This window comes from Coenobita brevimanus, chromosome 70 (assembly GCF_032717465.1).
Source record: "Coenobita brevimanus isolate Jiangsu-jjx chromosome 70, ASM3271746v2, whole genome shotgun sequence".
Lineage (NCBI taxonomy): Eukaryota > Metazoa > Arthropoda > Malacostraca > Decapoda > Coenobitidae > Coenobita > Coenobita brevimanus.
In genome coordinates this window covers 23,970,646-23,983,987 of record NC_137023.1, presented here as the reverse complement: position 1 = coordinate 23,983,987, position 13,342 = coordinate 23,970,646, and the positions used below count along the sequence as shown (strand labels likewise).

At 38.8% G+C, this 13,342-nt stretch overlaps 1 pseudogene; it reads right to left on the bottom strand.

The window, feature by feature from the left end:
• LOC145406403 (hemicentin-2-like) overlaps window positions 1-13,342 on the bottom strand; it is a 664,782-nt pseudogene that overhangs the window by 323,873 nt on the left and 327,567 nt on the right.

The following is a 13,342-nucleotide window of genomic DNA, read 5'->3' as shown; positions in this document are numbered from 1 at the left end:
AACTTTACGGGACAGTAGTGATTTATAGTATTCTCACTTAAAGTGTACATTATCTTTCTCTGTTCCGTAACAATATATATATATATATATATATATATATATACACACACACGTGTGTGTGTATGTATTTATGTATGAAAGTATGTATTGTATATACGGTATGCATGGGTGTGTGTTTGTATGTATGTATATATGTTAGTATATATATATATATATATATATATATATATATATATATATATATATATATATAAGAGTTACAATGGTAGAGTGTGCGTCCCGCACGCTGGTGGGCGGGGATTCGCCTCCCCGCCAGAGTTGCACAAACTTTGGAAAGCATTCACCACGCCACTGACCACTTTAGCGGACACAAGGGGTGCTTTGGTTGAACCAGTGCCGCATACTAGTATGCTTGCACGCAGTCGGCTTAAGGTGGGCCGATTACACTTGGTTCACAGACTACACACACATCCAAAGCCATTCCAACACTACAATTACACTCACAAGCACTTCTCACCCTACATACAGTCTCTACCGGTCAGCCTAAGCCACTTGGTACAGAGACATTGGCTGTATCGTCCCTGCTTCGGTAGGGATAGGCCGGTGCTGCAGTGGACCTCAATGGTTGATGCTGATATATATATATATATAGATATATATAATATTTTTTATTTATTTATTTATTTTATCCCTTTTAGATCTTACATTACCTATTAGAGAAAAAATACCTAATCTAAAAACCCTAAAACTAACAAGCTAACAGTCAAATAGCTAACCCATACTAAATCCTAAAGATACAAATAGCTAAACCTACATTAATGGTAAAAATACCTCGATCAAGAGAAGACCATCGACTGCAGATATGTAATGCCTTTCTACATAACATACATGCACTCATCACTTGGTGTTCGTCAGTCGAGGCACAAACCAGTATAGGATACCTAAATAGACGAAAGAGAACCAGAGGAGTCAGGAACTATACCATATACGTCAACTGTCGATCCTAATTACAATAACATTAACAAGATCATCTAAAGAATATATATATATATATATATATATATATATATATATATATATATATATATATATATATATATATATATATATATATATATATATATATATATATATATATATATATATCAACAAGGGATATGAAGACTAAGGTGTCGAAGAACGCATGTCAAATGGTACGTTTGTCTCAGTAACTGGCTACCTTTATGCCCAACTGCAACCATATTCCTTTCAGATCATAGGAGGGACCAGAGCTTGAGTGTATAACTGGAAGGTTACAGCTTCAAAGCTTTCGTGGTTTTCACTAAAACATATTGCAAAGAAAAAAAAAAAAAAGAGCAAATTTGAATTCGGTACTTTCCATTAGGCGAAATGGCAAAATATTCAGCCAAAATTCTCAACATTTTTTTTTTATCATAGGATTTTCATCCGGACAGCGCATCACAACTAGTTTTTGAGATATTTCAATTTCAAATATGCAGTATTTGCAAGAAAAATAAGTATATGACCTTCAGAAATAGGTCAAGGGCATTTATATTTGGCACAAGTACTTAGGTTACCCTAGGGTCCCATCCTTTATAATATCAAGATTTAAGAAAAAAAAAAATGTGAAGAAAAATATTAATAATACTACACAACAATAAGCTTCACCACACATAAGGCGAAGCTCAATAATAATAACGTAGTCTTTTGTTTCTCCAAAGCCCCATATCTATAATTATACACTAAGGAAAAAGGCAGCTCTCGACACACGTTTACATTAATCCAATTTCACAAAGAAAACGTAATACCTCACATATACAACACAAACTAAATATAATAAGTGGTTATAATCATAGGGTTAGGACAGACTGTCTCAAACCCCTTTCACTACGAAGATTACTTTGTGTACGGTACAATGAAATCGTCTACAGCTGGGAAGCCTATAAGGCAGACTTCATTCATTGATGAGGAATTATTCGATTTGATGTAGAAAGGATGTAATAACTATAACACAAAATGACAAAGGTCCTGGTAGTGAGTACGAGATTACGAGCGTTCTCCCAATCGTGTACAGAGTTAGGGTGGACGTACTGGAGACAAGTAAGATGTGAAGATGCGAGGCGTAACCTTAGTAATGTATGCGAGGCAGCGCTGCAGTTGAGCCTCTCTACCAGCTTCTACACTCAGTTAGTCCAGGCTCTTCAAGTTAACCTTTGGCGGACCTAGCAAGTTAACTTATTCAGTGCGAGAACGTCTGTTTATTTATTTATTTTTTATCATAATTACCAATGAGGCTTTTTCATATAGTTAAGCTTTGAGACCTTCAACACATACCCAGACTCAGGAATCTCTTCTTATTTTCTTTCTTTTCTTTTTTCTTTTTTTCTTTTTACTGAACGTACGACCTGATACAGCCTGTGGGATACCTAATGTAATGAAGGGGATGATAGAGGCCATTACTAACTCTTGTAGTTCGAAAAATATCTCCAAACCTAAATTAAAAGATAACAATAAGAAAAATACCTCATGTGACTCACCAAGTTACTCATCCCGCAGGAGTGCCTTTTAGTATTCCCATATAAAATGGCGATAATTACTGATTCTTAGTGATTTTTAATACGGACGGGGTATCACTTTTTTTTTTTCCCCACTCTGATTATGTTCCCCTTCCATTAGGCGTCATTTCACTATCCGCCTCCCGAAAATCTAGTTACGGAGCTCCAACTTAGCTCACATAAGCCAAAAAAAGACACACACACACACACACACACACACACACACACACATTCTCTCTCTCTCTCTCTCTCTCTCTCTCTCTCTCTCTCTCTCTCTCTCTCTCTCTCTCTCTCTCTCTCTCATATGTGATAGCGCAAGAATTATGGGGCGAATTTTAAGCGGAATTTGGGACTGAAGAAGCATCACGTATAAGAAAATGCCGTGAGTGATGACCAGCGTACATCACTGAGCGGTAAGGGATGTGTGGATCAGCGATGTGAAGGAAGGTTGAGATATGGAGAAAGAATACGACTGGGACTACATGGTGTTTAGAGTTCTTGTGGTTCTGGAAGCCTTTCTTACCAGTGACATTTAAAGCATAGGAAAATGTTACTTTTTAATATGAATGGTGATGGAATGTTGCATAATATTACAGAAATTTGCTCATTATGGTAGTGTTTAACGTTATGGGAAATATACATGAATAGTTTGGCGTGAGTGTTGGAGTGATAAGAATAATCTTATGTCACCGTAGATGAATTAATTCCGGAACTGTACCGGTTGGCTTGCAAACGCCTAGCATGGGCAGGCAGCTTTAACATACACGCTCAAGCCGTGTTTATGGGACCGGAAGAACAATTGATCTGCAGGGTTGAGGAATGCTACATTTTGTTAATGGACAAGTGACTCGTCCCAGCCTTGTGCTTTGGATATGGGTATTGGTGACTGAGGAATCTGCAGTATAGGGTACGACTTTATGTTCAATAAATAGGGAAACGGAGTTGATGATAATGAACGATGGTGAAAGTTGGAATAATTAACATTTAGTTTTGTACAACCCTGGCGATGTGCAGGAGGCTGAAGGAAAGCGATCAATTCAGTACACTGAAGTCCTCTACTTGTACTGAGTAAATCGATATGCCAACTGCACACCATTCACCTTGCCAGGAAAGAACACTGATACTGCTCACCTGCTGGCTGTAAATGTGATTTTTCCAAATAGCTCATAATTTTGATAGTGTTTCTGAAACCGAAGGTATGTAAGTGTAAAATGATGGTTGTTGACAGTGAAGATGACTCGAAATGTGCTGTGTTAGTACCTGGAAAACTTAGGTATGCTACTGCATTGAGACAAAAGAAACAGATGTGTGAACGAGGATTGATTAGTGGCTCAGGAAAAAGTGTTCGTGCCAGTAAGCCTTGGTAATGAATGGGAAACGAAAAGAAGCTTTACGAAGACTTGTATGAAGATGTGCTTAAGTATAAATTATTGTGCGGATGATAGTGTATGGCATGAATATGAAAACATTGGAAATGGAATTTCTGATGAATATGTGTACCTTTATGTAAGGTAAGGTTGTTTAATGATCAAAAATTTTAGGAGAACAAATGTAGATGCGACCACACAAAGAGAGTCGGTACGGTATGACTGCTGGTTTAAATGATACTAGTGACTGAGTCTGAAGGTAGGTGGTGGCGTGTTATAGTGAGAAGGTGGCTACATATTTTTAAAACATTATGAACTCAGAACACAGGCAAAATATCCCTTTCTCAAGTTTCAACAGTTCACTTACAAAACGTCAGAAGGGAAATCCTCAGCTACCCTCAATGGACACCATTAATTGAATGTGTTAGGGACTGACGAATTAAAGCTGGAGAAGTAAAAAAAAAAATGAGAAGAAAAAATAATGGAAGGTGCATTGATGGCGAAGCGTATGATAGGGACTACACCTAAAAATGTCAGAGGGTAATAGAGGATGCTATTATGGCGATGCATATGACAGGGAATACATCTGTTTTTAATCTGATCAGGGGCAAAATAATTCTGTTTTCCAGTTGTTGCAAAACTGAATTTTTCAGATGCAGTACTTTTGTGAGGATACATTGACCTGCAGGAGGGAAAAAGAATTTCGAAGGCTTGATTGATGAGTGAATGCAGGTGTGGTCTACTTGGGGGGAGCTAATAACACTCTCTCTCTCTCTCTCTCTCTCTCTCTCTCTCTCTCAGTCCCACCAATCCCATTCATACTACCGGAAATACGATACGAAGGCTGATGAAGTAAAATACAGGAATATATGAATATACTTAAAAACATGTCACTGCAGTGTACGTATAAACAGTATAAATGATTAAACACAAGCCCAACTGCTATTGTATAGCACATCCCAATTGAATAATATGACACTACTCGCAAGTATTTTCCAGTACAAAATTTCCAATGTATTCGCAAACAAATACGACGTGGATTGTCACAAACGATGCACATGTCTGGAAATAATCGTCATGAAAGGCACTCTTCGTTCTTTTGGTTTCAGCAAGCAATGCGTTTTATATATATTAGATAGTGGCCACAAATTAATCAATAACATCCCGCTGACATGTAGTAAAATTATCCCCGTTAATACCAATACGCCAGCCCTGTATGAGACAGCCCTAGCATGTATTCTATATAGACTGTGGGTGTTAGTGCCGAAGCGGTGACATGTGGAGGTGTAGGAGGACTACTGGGCCTTGGAATAGGCCACTACCCCCAAGAAATATGCCCTGACGCCTTTGCCCAGAGTCGGACACATAAAAAAAAAAAAAAAAAAAGACTAAGTTCTGAAGATTTAACCTAAATTCTGATAATCCAGTTAACAACTGATGTTATAAATTTGAATTCTGACCAACTAAACATCAACCCTCGACGAAATTTCTCTTGCCCATAACAACGCATTCTCAGTGCATATTCTTCTGTCAGTATTCTCATGACTCTTATATCATGGGCTTTCTTGTAAAACTAAATTATTTCTCATTAATTCATTTGGAAGGCTGAATATGTTAACATTGACTTCAAGCCTCCAATAACTATGTTCAGTGGTTGGTTCTGTTTATGGCTTCATTCACACCTGTGCTGATTACAGCTCTCGTAAGTATGTGTGTAGGAGGGGGGGGGGAGGAGGTCACATTATTCAGTAGAGTTCGTCCATACAAAATATAATCTGGCAGTTTGTTTCATTATCTTCCCTCTGATTACTCTCTTCAGTGTCTATCACTTGCGAAAAGTTCCGTCATTCCGTAATAGACTCATTACTCTAAAAACTGCTTTACTAAACTGTCTGCCTGCGTGTCTTCCTCCTGAGAGTGGATACACAGCACCCGTGTATCCACACAGTTTGAAATGCAAACTTTAAACATTTTTTTTACACAACTGGCTAGCCTTCAGACAGTCTTCTTCAACGCTTACCTCACTTTGTGTACCATTTAGTCATTCATAAACAGTGTGCCCAGGCATCGCGACACATAATACTGCTTCACGTCACCCTAATCTACCTGTACCTGTGTATCTCTCTATCATCAAGTACTATACTGCCTCACGAAGAGCGTAGGGGACAAGAACTAGGCTTTTTAGTTCAGACATATAACAAAATAATGACGAGTCGCCCTTCCCCAAGTGGCATTACCTGTGCCATAAACCCAAACCTGTCATCAGATGTAAACCTTTTTTTGGCCAAATCAGGTTTTAGCGTCTTAACACACTAGATAACTAAACGTTCATTTGGTTACATGGTTACGATTCAACTTGGTAAATAGTTTCTTAGGTAACAAGAAACCATTTGGCTTGTTAGTCATCACTGAAGCACCTTCAAGTGGGTCTTTATCGAGTGAGCAGATAAAAAAAAAAATAATAATAATAATTCAATTATTATTGTGCACTAAAAACACTGAAGGTATCGTGGATTGTGAAGTATAAGGTATGCTATTATAAGGAAAGGAAAGTTCAGGTAACGTAAAATACTATCTGTTTGCTTGTTGCTAGATGTTCATATTCAGATCTAATTCTTTAATTTCCGTGCCATTGATTAACCTAGAAAGGAGTAATATGTGAAGAGAGAGTGGAACTGAAACAAATATATATTCAAATGCTTGCAGTGACTCTTTGTTGTCACACTTTTCTAAGCAAATGCCACTGTTACACAGAAAGCTCTTCATCCATGTTATTGTCATCAGAGCCTGAGGTCTGAGTGGGTACACACACACGATGAAAGGCGGATTGGCTAATCACCGGCTAATGACAATGTTTCCCTATCAGTTCGTCTCTTCTCCGTGGGAAATGACTAACAAAGACTACAAATGGTCCCTAATGAGCCTAGGGAAAAATACAGTTGTCGTGGCTAAATTCCCTCACCCGATGCCTTGCACTTGCAAATTTGCGGATAATGCGAATAAAACCTTTGGCTTTTAATTATCCTAGAGTCGTGATTATCCTGGGAGTTGCGAGCCGCTGAATTGTGCTCTTCATTAGTGCGGGTACGAGGCAGCCCCCGGGTGTAAGTGTCCGCCATTGTTCCCTTCGTCTTCTGTGTCCTTCTCCTCAGTGTTTCCTCTCCCTTTCATGTCGCAGGGAAGGAGGGTAAGTGGATGAGCACCCGTGATGGCTTGAGGTTTAGTTTTATACCCATTTGAAGTTTATTGTGCGGCAAATTAGTGCTCCTATGTGTGTGTGTGTGTGTGTGTGTGTGTGTGTGTGTGTGTGTGTGTGTGTGTGTGTGTGTGTGTGTGGTAAGTAAAATGCCTCTGTGGACTTGTATTCTCTTCTGATCATCGTCTTTAGGTTGGGTCTTTTATGTCAGCTAAGGCGAGAGATGTATTCAGCTAGAAGTGAGTAATATGAATAACGACTATCATCTCTTTAGCCTCATATGGTCGTGACTACTCTGATATTCTATCGTAACTTACGCCAGATAATATTACACAGCCTAGGGAGAGTTGCAGGATCCTGTGTCTGTTGTTATGGAATATGATAATTTCAGAGCATTTACGATTGGCTGAGGAAAATACAACCGACACCTTACTTATTAATATATCCATTCAGACCTGGGGATTTTCATGTACTAGAATGAAATCGTCTGAAGGCAATCAGTATAATGTAATATACCGCTGAGTGGGATATGCTGAGCTAGTCTGTAACCCATTCCGACCTGAGAGCTTTTCTGTAGTCAAAAAATATGACACAATATAACACACGTCAAATTAATCCCATTCGTAGAAGGCGTCTCTTAAGCTGAAAATATCGTCTGTCGGTGGCAAGAATAAGTTTAAAAGGATATTGAACTTCTCTCCCAATCTGCTTAAACGTATATGGGAAGAATTACAGTAAAATAAATGGCGTCATCGTATCCAGTTAGTTCAGTCTTTTAGTGAGATAATATCTTTTAAAGTTTGTTCTTGCTGTTTCAAGAATTTAGGATAGGTTTATCGTTCTATGGACCCCTGACTCCGGTCGTTACATTTCTCAGGGAGATCCTTCACTGCATTTGCCTTAAAATTGTAGAGTTGCATGTGTAAATGATGATGATGATGATGAAGCCAGAATTAAAAGTTCACGTAGCACATCTCAACTTCCTGTCACTCTCCTATAATGGGTAATATTCCCCAGCTGTGAGACTTTGTATATTTCTCTGTCCATCGATAATCAGCTTTGATCATGGCATATTTGGTGGAAATGCCATGAATATTAAATAGACAAAATGAAACAGGAAGCAAAAGTATGACTCTTATTAACTCGACCTGGGGGCCAGTTCTCTAAGCGTTGCTCTGCCTTACTGTGCGATAATTTGAATGCCATGGTAGCGTATTTCATATCATTCAGGTACAAGCATATTTCACTAGACACACAACGGTTTATTTTTCAAAGTTACACTGCGCATAAGATGCGTGTGCACACACGCACACAATATGCATGATCGCACGCGCGCGGACGCGAAAACACTCACATACTGACAGTAAATGCATTGTCGCATGGACGTGAGAGTGAACGCGTACACACACACACACACACACACACACACACACACATGTATGCGTGCATAACACACAGCTTAATAGCTTGATGTCGTAAAAGGCCCCGGACAATCGGAATAAATAACTAGTTTCCTATCGCTGGCAATCATCTGAAAAAATATTATAGAATTATTATATAACAGACACGAGAATAGTTCGTCCTATGATTTATATTGTACATACAAAAGGAAATGCATTGCAGGGATACTTGATATCAGTCGTCAAAAAATATAACTTATATCGAGAACATAAATAATTCAAAATAATTTGTTGCAGTACGATCACTATACTCATCCACCTTAACATGACATGGATGCTCGTAAAGATTTGCATATATCTCGAACCTGAATAGCACAGAAGCACAGTACTATGCCTCAGTCCCTCACATTAAATTTTTTCGTGACTGGCACCATATTTCAATCTCCTGTTACAGCTCAGTATTCAAAATAAAGAGATATAGTTTTAAGTTGGGTATACGTAAAGCGGCCAGAGTATCGTAACCCCGATTAAACGTTGTTGAATCTAAGGTAATACAGGATGTTCACTGATGTGGATGGCACTTTTTGGCACTATATGAGACTTATCAAAATACTTCCCTGCACTATTAGATATTCCTGTCATGTGAAAAGCATCTAGCTGCCTGAGGCACAGGATATGCAGCATAATATGTTATGTCCTTCACATCAATGATCCATTTTCTCGATTACTTTCGCTATCCAGAATAAATAATCACAGTTATGGTTGCAACAAATTAATTACATAAAGACGTCTTGTGGCCAACACAGTAAAGGCAGTGACTGGTACTGACCGGTGTAGTTGATGGTGTGAGTTGCCGTCCTCCTAGCCACCATTGTATGACCGGCTCCGGCCACGACCCCCACACCCGGCAGGTGAAGGTGGCTGCCTGGCCACCGCTCACCCAGGGACCAGCAGACTCCACTCGCACCTCCACAGGCGGCACTGCCACCACACAACACAACCACAGAGGGAGAGCAAGAAGACAGGTTAGACTTACACATGCTGATTCCCGCAAAACATTATTATAAACGAGAAATCAAAGTGTTTAGCGGAATGCTTACTGTCTGGTACACAACACAACCATAATTATAACGTGATTTGAAGAGATAGCTTTCTGCCTGATAACTCCAATGTCCACCGACAGCATTGGCCTGTATCATCGGAATAATTCAATACGAGGCAAGGAAGTTGGTTTTGATTATGTAATGCTTGTTGAAGGAGAAGGATTAGATTTCTTATGCCAGCTGAAGAAGAAAGTTTAGTTTAATTTATGTCTGTTGAAGAAGAAAAAATAGATTATTTTATGTCTGGTGAAGTAGGATTAGATTATTTTAAGTTTCCTGAAGAGAAAGGTTTATTTATTTATTTGTTTTTTGTTCCTCCTGAGGAAGAACATTTAGAGTATTTTTTGGCTGCTGAGGAAGAAGATTTGGAGTATTTATGCCTGTTCAGGGAAAAGATTTAGACTATTTATGCCTGCTGAAGAGGAAGATCTAGAGTATTTTATGGCTGCTCGGGAGGAAGATTTAGAGTAATTTACAGCTGCTGAGGAGGAAGGTTTAAGGTCTATTATGCCTGATGAAGAAGATTTAGAGTATTTATGCCTGCTGAGGAAAAAGATGTAGAGTATTTTATGTTTGCTCAAGAGGAAGGTTCAGATGATTTTACGGCTGCTGAGGGAGATGGTTTATAATATGCTCACTGAGGTTCACTTCCATTGGTACGCAACATCACTACATTCAAGGGATATGAAGCTTTAAAGTTATTCCCACTAAAGAAGAATGTTTAGAGTTATGCCTTCTAAGGATGAAACTTTACATTCACGCATATACTCTGAAGAGCAAGGTTTACATTTATGCCTACTGAAAAGGAAGTTTACATTTACACGTACTGAGGAAGAATGATTACATTTATACCTCGTGAGGAAGAAGGTTTACATTATGCCTACTGAAGACAAAGGTTTACTATTATGTCCACTCCAGATGATTTACCTATATACCGATTAAGGAAGAAAGTTTACATTTAAGTCCACTGAAAATGAATGATTAAGCCTACTAAGAATAACAGCATATATTTTTTGCTCACTGTCTCATATATCAAGAAAGAAGACGAAGAAGTAAAAAAGAAGATAAGGAAGAGAAGAAGAAGAAGAAGAAGAAGAAAATGATGATGATGATGATGATGATGATGATGATAATGAGAAGGAGGAGGAGGAGGAAGAAGATGAAAAAAAAAGAAGTAGTAGAAGGTTCAGATTCATGCCTACTGCCTGATATATCCAGTGGCACTTAAACATAGTGGCAGATCCAAATCAGGGTCGACGGAATCCGGACACAACTTTTTTTTTTTTTAATCTGTAACATTTTGTTTCTCTCCTGCAATAAGTATGCAAATAATAAAAACTAAATAAAGAACAGCAATAATGTTAACAGCTTGAGAATTCCTTATCATTAACTGCGAATTATCACTACTGGTGAATCTTTATAGTATATGTTTGTAAAATATGTTGTAACGCGCGCGCGCGCACACACACACACACACACACACACACACACACACACACACACACACACACACACACACACACACACACACACACACAATCATGTATTACAGATAGATAGATACACAGATAGATAGACAGAGACAGATAGAAATAGATACAAATACACAGATATTTACAGGTATAACTATTAAAGTTATGACTGTCGTCTATGGGTAATAAAAAGATAAAGTTTAGAACCTATCTCTTAGCAAATGCTGGATCCCGCCACCTCCCACGAAGCAAAGTAAGGTAAGAAAAGAGACGTTTGTGAAGGGTTAGACTCTTACTTACACATCCACTGGCATGTATCACCATAAACGAAGAAGAAGAAAAGAAGATTAATGCTTACTGACAGCACAAGGATCTTAAAAGTCTTTGCAAGGAAGGCATCTCTTTTTTTTTTTTTTTTTTTTTTTTTTGCTGTGAGTTTATGTCCTCCTTAAATGTTTGTCATCGATCATGATATAATGTAATTATCATTAACCCCTACAATACGATTTTTTTCTAGACTGGATACTCAGAACCATCGGGGTAACAAGATTCAGCGTGACTGTTGCAGTAAAAAGTGTTAAGGCAGTTTAATAGTTAAGAAAATAATGTATGGAAATGTTGCTCGGTAATTTTATTGATGTCCATCTAGGTATTACATTCTAACAGGGACCTACAGGGCAAATATCTCCTATGCACGTGGGTTTGAGGATCCCCAGAATTTTACTGTAACATGTGATTTGTTACGCAGTAGTATATACTTTGTTCTTACGCTTAGAAATGTACTTCTTTTTAACTAATATTAACTCCTACGCAGTGAATATGAATGCCAGTACTCACGATTGACCCTGAGTGTGACGGAGACAGTGTGGGTGAGAGTTGGTGTGATGGCGTTGGAACAGGAGCCTGGGGAAGCACATGTGTTGGAGGATGGTGGTGCAGTGGTGGAGCATGTGGTTGTGGAGTAGTGGGTGGAGCGGGATGCCACCACACTGAGTCTGGTCCTCAGCACATTACTCTCCTGCTCCTCCTGCTCACCCCTCCCCGCCCCTGCACCGCCCCACACCAACCCGGGCGGAGGCTCTGAAATGCAAGACATCACCACATGAATTATTTACAGGAATAAGAACTTCATCTCTATTTGTGCCACCACTTCATTCTTTCCATTGTCAGGGTCGTCGTACCACTTAAGTTAAACCATCCCTAGGGTGGCAAGGGAGGTCCGGATGATATATAGATAGACAGATAGATATAGATAGATAGATACATACATACTTAGATATGGATATAGATAGGTAGATACAGATATAGATATGTGTGTGTGTGTGTGTGTGTGTGTGTGTGTGTGTGTGTGTGTGTGTGTGTGTGTGTGGCAATGGGAGTTTGAAATGACTATATGATGCAGGGTAGATACTGCAAACACTCACTGAGCCTTCTGGACAACACACAATATCGCCCGGCGGAGTGAAGGTGGAGGGTTACATATGGGACGCCTGTGTGTATCTATGTATCTATCTGCTTTCTACCTATATGTATGTATATATGTATGTCTATCTATATCTATAAATATCTATCTGTCCATCTATATCTATACACACACACACACACATATATATATATATATATATATATATATATATATATATATATATATATATATATATATATATATATATATATATATATATATATATCCATCATCCAATCCTACATTGCCCAGTGAGGAGCGTAGGAGCCCGGGGCTAGGCAGTTGGTCCCAACATTTAAGATGAGTGACCAGCCTCACTCATCCCTGAGTGGCATTACATGAGCAATCAACCCCAACCATCTCTTGGATACAAACCTTCACCGGCTAAATCCGATTGGAGGGCAATAATTACCCACTAAACCACCAGGCGCCAAAATTTGGTTATATGGTTACCACCCAGCGTAGTAAATGGTTTCCTGGTGTACAGGAAACCATTTGGCTTGTCACTCAGTGTAGAGTCACCCACAGGCTGAAGGAAGTGGAAAGAATGAAGGAAAGAATGACAGAAGAGGGAGTGTAAAGTCACCCGTAGGCAGAAGGACATGGAAAGAATGAAGGAATAAGACAGAAGAGAATGGAAGGAAAGAGGGATGGAGAGGAAAGGGCAGACACCCGAGAGCAGCACTACTGTACATCGAGTGAGTAGATGGTGAGCGCCCCCACCTACCACAAATTATATATATATATATATATATATATATATATATATATATATATATATATA